Source organism: Heteronotia binoei, chromosome 14 (assembly GCF_032191835.1).
Source record: "Heteronotia binoei isolate CCM8104 ecotype False Entrance Well chromosome 14, APGP_CSIRO_Hbin_v1, whole genome shotgun sequence".
NCBI classification, from domain to species: domain Eukaryota; kingdom Metazoa; phylum Chordata; class Lepidosauria; order Squamata; family Gekkonidae; genus Heteronotia; species Heteronotia binoei.
The window spans coordinates 15209509-15219674 of NC_083236.1; positions in this window are offsets into that span (position 1 = coordinate 15209509).

The following is a 10166-nucleotide window of genomic DNA, read 5'->3' on the forward strand; positions in this document are numbered from 1 at the left end:
TAAATGGCACTGGCACAGTTTTCATTTGTGGGAGGCGCAGAGTGTTAAAGCTGCAGTACTGCAGTCCTAAGCTCTGCTCACGACCTGAGTTTGATCCTCAGCAGAAGCTGGGTTTTCAGGTAGCCGGCTCGAGGTTGACTCAGCCCTCCATCCTTCCGAGGTCGGTAAAATGAGTCCCCAGCTTGCTGGAGGGAAAGTGTAGAGGACAGGGGAAGGCAATGGTAAACCACCCCGTAAAAAGCCTGCCGTGAAAACGCTGTGAAAGCAACGTCGCCCCAGAGTCGGAAACAACTGGTGCTTGCACAGGGGACCTTTCGTTTCCTTGTCTCATAGGGGAAGAGCCCCGTGGTGCAGAGTGGTAAAGCTAGAGTACTGCAGTCGGAGCCCTCTGCTCATGACCTGAGTTCGATCCCAGTAGAAGCTGGTTTAGGTAGCCGGCTCCAGGTTGACTCAGCCTTCCATTCTTCCGAGGTCAGTAAAATGAGTATCCAGCCTTGCGGGGGGGAAAGTGTAGAGGATTGGGGAAGGCAATGGCAAACCACCCCGTAAAAAGTCTGCTGTGAAAACATGAAAGCTATGTCACCCCAGAGTCGGAAACGACTGGTGCTTGCACAGGGGACTACCTTTACCTTTTTAAACTTGTCCTTTAGCCTGTTTCAAGAGGGTGAATATGAACTCAGGACAGCCCTGGCTGTTGAGTAGCCTAGTGTTTGTTCAGCATTTGTTGGCGTGTGCTCATGGTAGGCATTTCAGAGCCAGGCATCTTTGTCTCCACACTCTGCTCTCTCAAGGCTGGCCTCTGCGGGCAGCAAGTTCTATCTTAAAAAGGCTCAGTCTGACAGGCTTATTTAAGATAATGCACAGGCAAGAAGAATCTTGCTCGAAAGATATCATTTGGTCTATATGCATCTTGACAAGTCTGCCGGGATCCGTGGAAAGAAAAATTGCCGCTATTTTTGTTTGAATTATCGCTTCTATCCTTTAGAAATAAGACATGCAGTGCATGAAGGATACCCCACCCCACAATGTAGAAAGTTTGTTTCACACTGTTTGGTTTATACAAATAAAAATTGCTCTTTAATAGTTCAGAACGGCTTGTTTGCCCCTGTCCTCTGTAGCCCCCTTGCCAAAGCCAGGTGGTCGAGGGGCAGGTTTGGAGGGCCTGAGAACCCCTGAGAGGCAGCTGAGTTGGTGCTTTCTGAAGCTCGGTTACTTGGTGCATTTACAGCCTCAAATGTGAGCAATATTAAACTACTTCATCTTGTAGTTCAGGGAAGAGGAAATTTACTCTCCTCCTGCCATCCCTGCTGGGTGACTTTATTGCAGAATGATGGGCCTTGAATGCCTTGACTGTTTTGTATTCATGATGGGTGAGGTTATTGCTGCATGTATCTGGGCCAAGGCAGGCTGTGGATGGAAAGCATATTTAACCTACAGCTGGATGGTCCTCTAAACCAGGGTTCTCCTAACCTTTTTGGCACCAGGGACCGGTTTTGTGGAAGACAATTGTTCCATGGACCGGTAGAGGGGTATCCTGGAGGTTTTGCTGCTCCAGGCTGCCTCCCTGCCCCGTCCCTGCCCCCCATGGCAGTCTTTAAATGAGGGGTAGGCAAAGGCTGCTGTTGTGATGCCCCTTCCATCCACCTGGGACCCGGGCGGATAAAAGAGATGGTGCTTTGAAGTGAGGCCGCACTGCCTCTTTCATCTGCCCAGGTCCCAGGCGGGTGAAAGGGGTGGTGGGGCTGCTTTGCCTCACTCTACAGCCTGGTTGCTAACAGGCCACAGACTGGTACCAGTCCATGGCCCAGGGGTTGGGGACCCCTGCTTTAAGCCCCGGAAGGCTGTTGAACTAGCTCTTCTGTCCCATGGCAGGGAACATTCCAAGGGATAAAGCCTTCCCAGTAGAGCGGGGCCCAGGATAGGGGACTTTATGGGGTGAATGACAACCTCACATAATTAGTTTATGAGTTTAAGGCTTCAGAGGGAAGGAAGCCTGTTGCAGCTGCAGTCTCATCGGCTCTCAGGAGCTAAGCAGGGTTGGTTGTTGGGTGGGTGACCACCAAGGAAGGCTCTATGGAGGAAGGCCATGGGTAGCCACCTCTGCTTCTCACTTGCCTTGAAAGCTCCTTGCTGGGGTTGCCATAAGTTGGCTGGGACTTGATGGTGCATCAGTATGTATTTAAGGTTTTAGCTGATGTGGGCAGGTTATGATATATGCAGAGCAGGGCTTTTTGTGCAAGACAAGACATGTGGATCCTCAATTGTCTTCACATGGTTCCAAATTTGCAACATTTGCAGGATGTTTCCTCTTATGCTCCACTTCAAAAGTCCAGGCAGGGACCTCGAGATTCAGCCTTGGTTGGAAAGTGAGTGAGGGATGGATGGAATCGAAAGGAAAGGCAGTTGCCAATCAAACGTCAGTCAGCTAGTTTGTTTCCGGGGGTCAGATGTGGACAGATCAGGAGCTATCCGAAGGGATTCCACTCCAGTTCTTTGCTGGAAGAGAGTTCTAGCACTGCAGGTAAACCACCTGGAACATTTAAAGCCATTGCAGTTTGGAACTTGTCCTTAAGAGAGAACATCATTACAGGGAAAGGACTCTTTCCTGGGCTGTATGTGAATTCAACTCTTCTCCAAGCCTGCTGGCAAAGTCAAAACTAGGAATTATTCAGAAAGGATCACAATCTGCTAATAAAAACAGTAAGCATCACGATGCCAGGATATAACCCTGTGCGTGCGCGCACACACACACACACTGGAGCAACATAAACAAAATTTTAATAAAATTATATCTAAGGAAGGAAATGGGAAAGCTTACAAAATGATGAATAAAGAATGAAGAGCGGTGTTTTCTCATTCTTCCTTTGTTAGCATTGCTGGGTAAATACCGATATCAAGTTCAGTTCAGATGAAAGCAAACATATGTATATGCAATGCGTGATTAACATGTGGATTCACTGTCACAAGCTTGGGTAGCTTTAGGAACCAGAGCGCTCAGCTGTGATAGCTGTGGGACTTCCACGTTCAGAGGCAGTCTATCACTGAGCACCAACTGCTGGGGATGAATCTCAGAGGAGGTCTCTTAGCCTCAGGTCCTGCGAAAGGAATTGGGGAGGGGAGCCTGTAGTTGCTCTTCAAGAAGCCAGTTGAAAATACAAACAGAGCCGCCATTCGTTTGGCTGCCTCCAGATGGGAGGCCTTTGGGGGACAGTTCTCCTGGATTTGGCAGTGGGAGCTCTCTGCTAAAAGCATGACGAGAAGTCGGGATTGGGGCCAGGCCCAATCTGGTTGAAGCGGGTCAGGCTGAGAATCACAGGGCCAAGCTGAGCGCTCCAGAATCCATGGAGTGAGTCAGGGCTCCTAAAGGAAATGCCAAGCTGGGAACGAGGAGGTTGGTAGCTGCAGAGGAACAGGAGTGGCACAGAGAAGCGGCTGCCATGGTGCTGGGGGAATGCTGTGGGGACCACAGACCATAGAGCGCAAGGGCTGAATGACTAACAAAGCAGTCCCAAGTAGGGCTCTTTGGTGGGGCTTACTGGCAGGAAAGTGCTGGCACAGTCAGTACCAGGAATTACACTTCCCAGCCCTGCACACACAGGAAGGGAATGTGCATTTGGGAAGGAACCACATTGTTGGCTCAGGCCCCTTGCACTGGCTCTCTGCCTCAGGTGCTGGCTGCCTGGTGCTTGTGTTCCCGGAGATGCAGGCTGGAGGAGGAAACAGCCAGCAATCCCAGAGAGGAGATTTGCATCAACCGTCTTCCTTCTCACATGAAAAGTCAACTGATTCTGGAGACCAATTGGGTGCCATCAATAAGCACAAAAGCTCTCGGACAGTGCTGGATTAAACCCTGTGGAGGCCCCTAGGCAGTCGAAACCTTGGGGCCCCCCTCGCAAATTATCTCAGAGGTTGAGTGCCCCCCCACCACCCACAGCCCCCAGGCACCTTAAGTAGGGTTGCCAAGTCCAATTCAAGAAATATCTGGGGACTTTGGGGGTGGAGCCAGGAACAAAGGTGTGACAAGCATAATTGAACTCCAAGGGAGTTCTGGCCATCACATTTAAAGGGACAGCACACCTTTTGAAATGTCTTCCTTCCATAAGAAATAATGAAGGATGGGGCACCTTCTTTTGGGGCTCATAGGATTGGACCCCCTAGTCCAATTGTTTTGAAACTTGGGGGGTACTTTGGGGAGAGGCACTAGATACTATATGGAAAATGTGGTGCCTCTACCTCAAAAAACAGCTCCCCCAGAGCCCCCGAAACCTCCAGATCAATTCCCCATTATACCCTATGAGAATCAATCTCCACATAGGGAATAATGAAGTGCTCAGCAGACGTTCTCCCCCACCCCGGTTTCTGGCGACTCTGAAATGAGGGATTGGCCTCTCTACTCACGAGTTGCAGCTAACTTCTTCCAAGTAACACAGACACCCCATCCCAAGAGGAAGCCTTTCCAATCGGAGACTGGAGCCTCCGGAGGGGGAAAGTCACATGGTGCTTTGGGGGCGGGGCTTCCCCCCGCCGGCCAGCTGACTGGGGGCGGGAAGGAGCCTGGGAAAGTGGAAGAACCCCCGCTGGGACCTGGGGATTGGCAAGCCTATGCTTAAGCCACTTTTATGAAGCTACGGGGAGAGGCAGAGAGAGGCAAACTTGATGATAACCAGGCCTTGAATTCAGCAGGAGCTCAAAGGAGCGCAGCTTCTGAACCTTTCTGAGGGTTCCCCCTCCTCCTCCCCACCTACCTTGTCCATGGGATAGTAGGTGCAGCTGCATAACAATCCCTGGACTAGGAGAGTGGGCAGACAGCCAGCCACCAGGAGCTTTGCCACGCCCCCAGCAGCCCGCACCGCCCTTTCTCCCTTTCTAATATGATTTTGGGTGGTTGGTGGCTTGCTGGCCTTTTGACGGGGGGGGGGGGGGCAGGTGGCGAAGGAGAGCCCCAGTTGAGCGAGGCCTGCTTGCGCTGGCCGGATCTCTAGCCAGCCTAAGCAGGCCTCGCTCGCCTGGGGCTCTCCTTTCTTGCATTTGGTTGCTTTTGGCTGGTGGGGGGCAGTATATGCTAATGAGTTATGCTAATGAGCTTTACCACCTATTTTTCTACAAAAGGACCCCTGGCAACAACGCCAGCAGCAGCTGTACCAGACAAGTCAGGCAAAGAGCAGCTCAGTTGCTGGCTGCTCTTATAAGCTGGGAGGGCTGCAAACAGGGCGGGGAATGGGAAGAAAAGCCATCCCAGGTCTCCTAAAGGCATGGGGGCCCATAGGCCAGTGCTTTCTTGGCCTAATTGTTAATCCGGCTCTGCCCTTGGACCTGCTGGATTCCTTACTTTGGACAACTTGTTTCTAGGGAAGGACATGATTCGCCTTCTGGGGACTAATCTGCCAGTTTTCAACCAAGCTGGTTCCCAAGTGATGGCTCAGCTGGCACAATGCAGAGGGAGCTGATGCCCACTTCGGGCTGGGCTTGTTCTCAGACTGACCTCCTCTCCTGGATCTGTGCTGCTGCTGGCCGGGACCATCTCCTCCTCTCCTCCAGTAGCCCAAACCCAGGCGTATCTTGCTTGGGCCAGCAAGCAGTGGCCCCGGCCTGTCTTACTTTTGCCCACTTGCAAGAGTCTGCCTTTCTGTCTGGCAGCTGCCAAGATGGAGGGGCAACTATTGGGGTGTTTGGACGGGTTTGGGAGTGCAACAGTACTTGGATATTGCAGAGCTGGGAGTGACTGTGGGGTCTTCAGACTTGGGGAGGAGGAGAGGAGAGCTGGTGTTTGGGAGACGGTACTAAGAATCGTAAAGTGGGGAGAGGAAAAATGGGGGACGAGTGACTGATCTGATGGCCAGAAGGGAAGCTGATTCCTGACCTCCCTCCTCCATCAAAAGCAGCAGTATTTTTAAAAGGGGGAAATGATAGATGTTGTTGTCCGTGGCATCCTGTTTGCCTTCCCGACCAAATTTGACACACCTGATCTATAGAAATATCTGGCAAGGGGCCATGATTCAGTGGAACAGCACCGCGTGGTATGGTTATGCCATTAAAGGTTATTGGAATCGGAATTGTCAAAGATCCCACCTTCACTCTGGGACATCTCCAGTTCAAAAGACCAGCTTGTAGGGGATGGGAAAGACCTCGGCCTCAGGCCCTGGAGAGCCACTGCTGGTCTGAACATAAGAACATAAGAATATAAGAGAAGCCATGTTGGATCAGGCCAATGGCCCATCCAGTCCAACACTCTGTGTCACACAGTGGCAATTTTTTTTTATATATACACACACACTGTGGCTAATAGCCACTGATGGACCTGTGCTCCATATTTTTATCTAAACCCCTCTTGAAGCTGGCTATGCTTGTGGCCGCCACCACCTCCTGTGGCAGTGAATTCCACATGTTAATCTCCCTTTGGGTGAAGAAGTACTTCCTTTTATCCGTTTTAACCTGTCTGCTCAGCAATTTCATCGAATGCCCACGAGTTCTTGTATTGTGAGAAAGGGAGAAAAGTACTTCTTTCTCTACTTTCTCCATCCCATGCATTATCTTGTAAACCTCTATCATGTCACCCCGCAGTCGACATTTCTCCAAGCTAAAGAGTCCCAAGCGTTTCAACCTTTCTTCATAGGGAAAGTGTTCCAGCCCTTTAATCATTCTAGTTGCCCTTTTCTGGACTTTCTCCAATGCTATAATAAACAATACTGACCCTGATGGACCAAAAGTTCGATTCAGCATAAGGCAGCTTTGTGTGTGTCTATTCACTGACTGCCATTCCTGCATAAATCCCCTGGGCAGAATCTATCCATCTCTTGCAATCAAAATCACGGCATTTTATGACACCTATTAATACCATGGTGGTGGAGCAGACCTTTCTGGCCTTCAGGTCCTGTTCTGTCTTGCCCTCTGAAGCATCTGGGCAACAGCAGCTGTTCCAGGTCTTTGCCTGTCATGTGGCACCCTCCAGCTTTCTGAGGGGCTTTCCTCCTTCCAGTTGGACCACTGCCATCATCTGGCTTTTGCAGGAACTGCCTGCTGAGAGGATTGGGGTCCCCACCCCACCCTCCCTTCCTTGATTTCCCAATCTCAGTCCTGACCTCGTACCTCTGTCTCCTGCTACCCAACATCTGGTCACCACAGGGACAGCCCACTGCACTTGCAGACCACCCAGGTAGTAGCAACTTGCCAAATGACCATCCACCTCCTCCTGATGCTCATTTTAACACAACCTGTCCAGAACCATGGAGGTCGATGTGCTACAGAAAACAGCTGCCAGCATTAATGGTTATAAAACATTTATTAAAAAGAAAATGCCCACACGCATACTCTCGGCACAGTAATAGAGGGAGCAAGGGATTTTAAAAAGTGTAACCCTGCCACCCTCTCTAGATATGCCCTGGTGATGGGGGGGGGGGGCGGGGAGTGTCATCAAGTCACAGTCAACTTACGGCCGCCCTCTAGGGCTTTCAAGGCAAGAGAGGAGGTTTGCCGGCCTCTGCATTGCAACCCTGGACATCCTTGGTGACCACCCAAATGCTAACCAGGGCTGAACTTATTTAGCTCCTGAGATCTGACAAGATCAGCTATCCTGGGCTATCCAGGGCAGGGAAGGTACATGCCCTAAAAGGTCAAGGTAGTCCCCTGTGCAAGCGCCAGTCGTTTCCGACTCTGGGGCGATGTTGCTTTCACAACGTTCTCATGGCAGACTTTTAACGGGGTGGCTTGCCATTGCCTTCCCCAGTCATCTACACACACCCCCCCCCCCAGCAAGTACATGCCCTAGTTGATGCTAACTTAAGGCAGGTTCAACATAAATGTTAAAAAGGTAAAGGTAGTCCCCTGTGCAAGCACCAGTCATTTCCGAATCTGGGGTGACGTTGCTTTCACAACATTTTCACGGCAGACTTTTTACGGGGTGGTTTGCCATTGCCTTCCCCAGTCATCTACACTTTCCCCTCAGCAAGCTGGGTACTCATTTGACCGACCTCGGAAGGATGGAGGGCTGAGTCAACATGGAACCGGCTACCTGAACCAGCTTTCGCTGTGATCGAACTCATGTTACAGGGGTTCTAACAGTTTTCCATTACCTTGGAGTCTTTGTTCAGGCCTGCAGCTCTCCCCCTCAACCCCCGCCAAGCAATGGCTGCCTTCAGCAGGAGGCCAGGTGAGCTCCATCTGTGGGGATGGAATCCGCAGCAAAGAGCCCCTCTCATCTGTGCCAAGGAGTTTTATCTGTTTGCCCACCAACTGGTCAGGTGAGGAAAGAAGCTTTTCCTGAAGTCCCCAGGAAAGACTTCTTCAGGATTTTCAGCCTGCCAAAGTCTGTTCCTCGCTAGATGTCACCTTTCACGATGCGGTGTGTGCGCGCGCGCGCGTTAACTCTCCCATCGTCTCCTGCAAGAGAGCTATTAGTATTTCTAAAGGGTGGCTGAGGTGAGGCTGGTGAGCAACTGTATTGATTGCCCCCCACCCCCGGCTGGTTCCCTGCCAAGAGAGAGAAAAACTTTTTAAAAATGTGAATGTTTTGCTCAGTTAAAACTTTCAGAGAAAAATTCATTTTTCCCCAGGCACAAAAAGATTTGCTCCTAGTTATTGGGTGGGAGATTCATTTTGTCTAGATATGAAGTGAGTTTCTTAGCCACTTGATGATATCTTCAGCCTCTGAGGTAAAGGTTAGAGACAGACACGATTGTTCAGAGGAGCTGAAGGGAGTATGAAGGCGTCATTGCTGGCTAGAAGAGGGCTCACTCTCCCTGCCCCATAATAATCTCTGGGACAAAAGAAACGAATGCGCTCACTACCACAGGAAAGGATGATCCTTTCATACTATGCCATTATGCAAAACTAATTGTCCCCAATCACGTCCTCTCCCTATGCAAGTGATTTGCAAAGATAGCTAAGCCCCTTAACGATGTGTCCTTCCCATTTTTAATTGGAGGTTTCCAAAGTTGAAGCACATGCATGTGATATAAAAAGCAATTTCTAGAAACAGATATGCTTTGAGACTGCTTTCTCTTACATGTTTGCTTGATTAAAAAAAAGACTTATGCCAGCAAGGGAAGGAGAATTAATACATTGTCTGGATGGAAAATGAGATTGAGGAATGGGCGTGGGTGAAGAGAGTGCCTTTAAGGCTATCTTCGAGGAATCGTCTTTCTCCAAAAGAAGAGGATTATCTTGGAACTGAGGGAAGAAGACCTCAGTTAGGTGGAACATAAAATAGGGGAAGATTCAGAGATTGCTTCCTGGAGTATTCAACTCTGTTGCTGGCTGAGAACAGGGGATGGGGATGGTGAGAGCCCAGAGGAGATGTGGTCTGCATTTTCAACTGTTGGGGTTTGCAGTCTGGGGTTTTATGATATGCTGTGGTTTGGTCAGCCAGAAGCTTACAGCATTCTAAATATTGTGTCATGTTTATGCATATGGTCTGGAGGATTTGTTTTTGGTGACTTGCTCAGAGGCTTCAAGAGAGGATTACATGGATTAACAGAAATGAACACAAAGGTTGGGGAGGGGGTCATGGCTCAGTGGTAGACCATATGCGTTGCATGCAGAAGGTCCCTGGTTCAATCTTTGGCATCTCCAGCTAGAAGGATCGGGCAGGAGGTGACATGAAAGACCTCTACCTGAGACCACGGGAGACCCATTTGCAGCCTTAGTAGACAATTCTGTCCTTGATGGAGCAATGGTGTAAGGCGGCTCCATGTTCATGTGTGTTTGCGTTCAAGGTGTAATTTTTTTTCCTTGTAAGAAAGCACCTGATTCTTCTTCATCAGTGTAGCTCAAAGCATTTGCATTTCTTCCCTTGAGATCATCTGCCACAACTAAAGACCAGGGAGCTTTGACTAATGATGGAAAGATAACCTTTATAGGATGATGGGATCAATTTACTTTGACCTTGTTTTTTTTTTAAAGAAATATCTGCTACAGAGAAGAGGTATAAAGAAAAAATTTTTTTAAATGACAAAGACTACTTTGCTGTGAAACCAAATTTGAACGGCAGAAAACTCATATGGCATAATTTACAACAGAACAATTATTATTTTTTTGGAGGCCATCAGGAGTTCCAGTTTAGATATCTTGCTTATACCCAGATTCTTCAGCTTTTCAAAAGACAAACCAGGGTTGGGCATGTACGTCAAAAATATCTCTGTGTCTGAAGACCTCCCAGAGGGGAAGAGTAT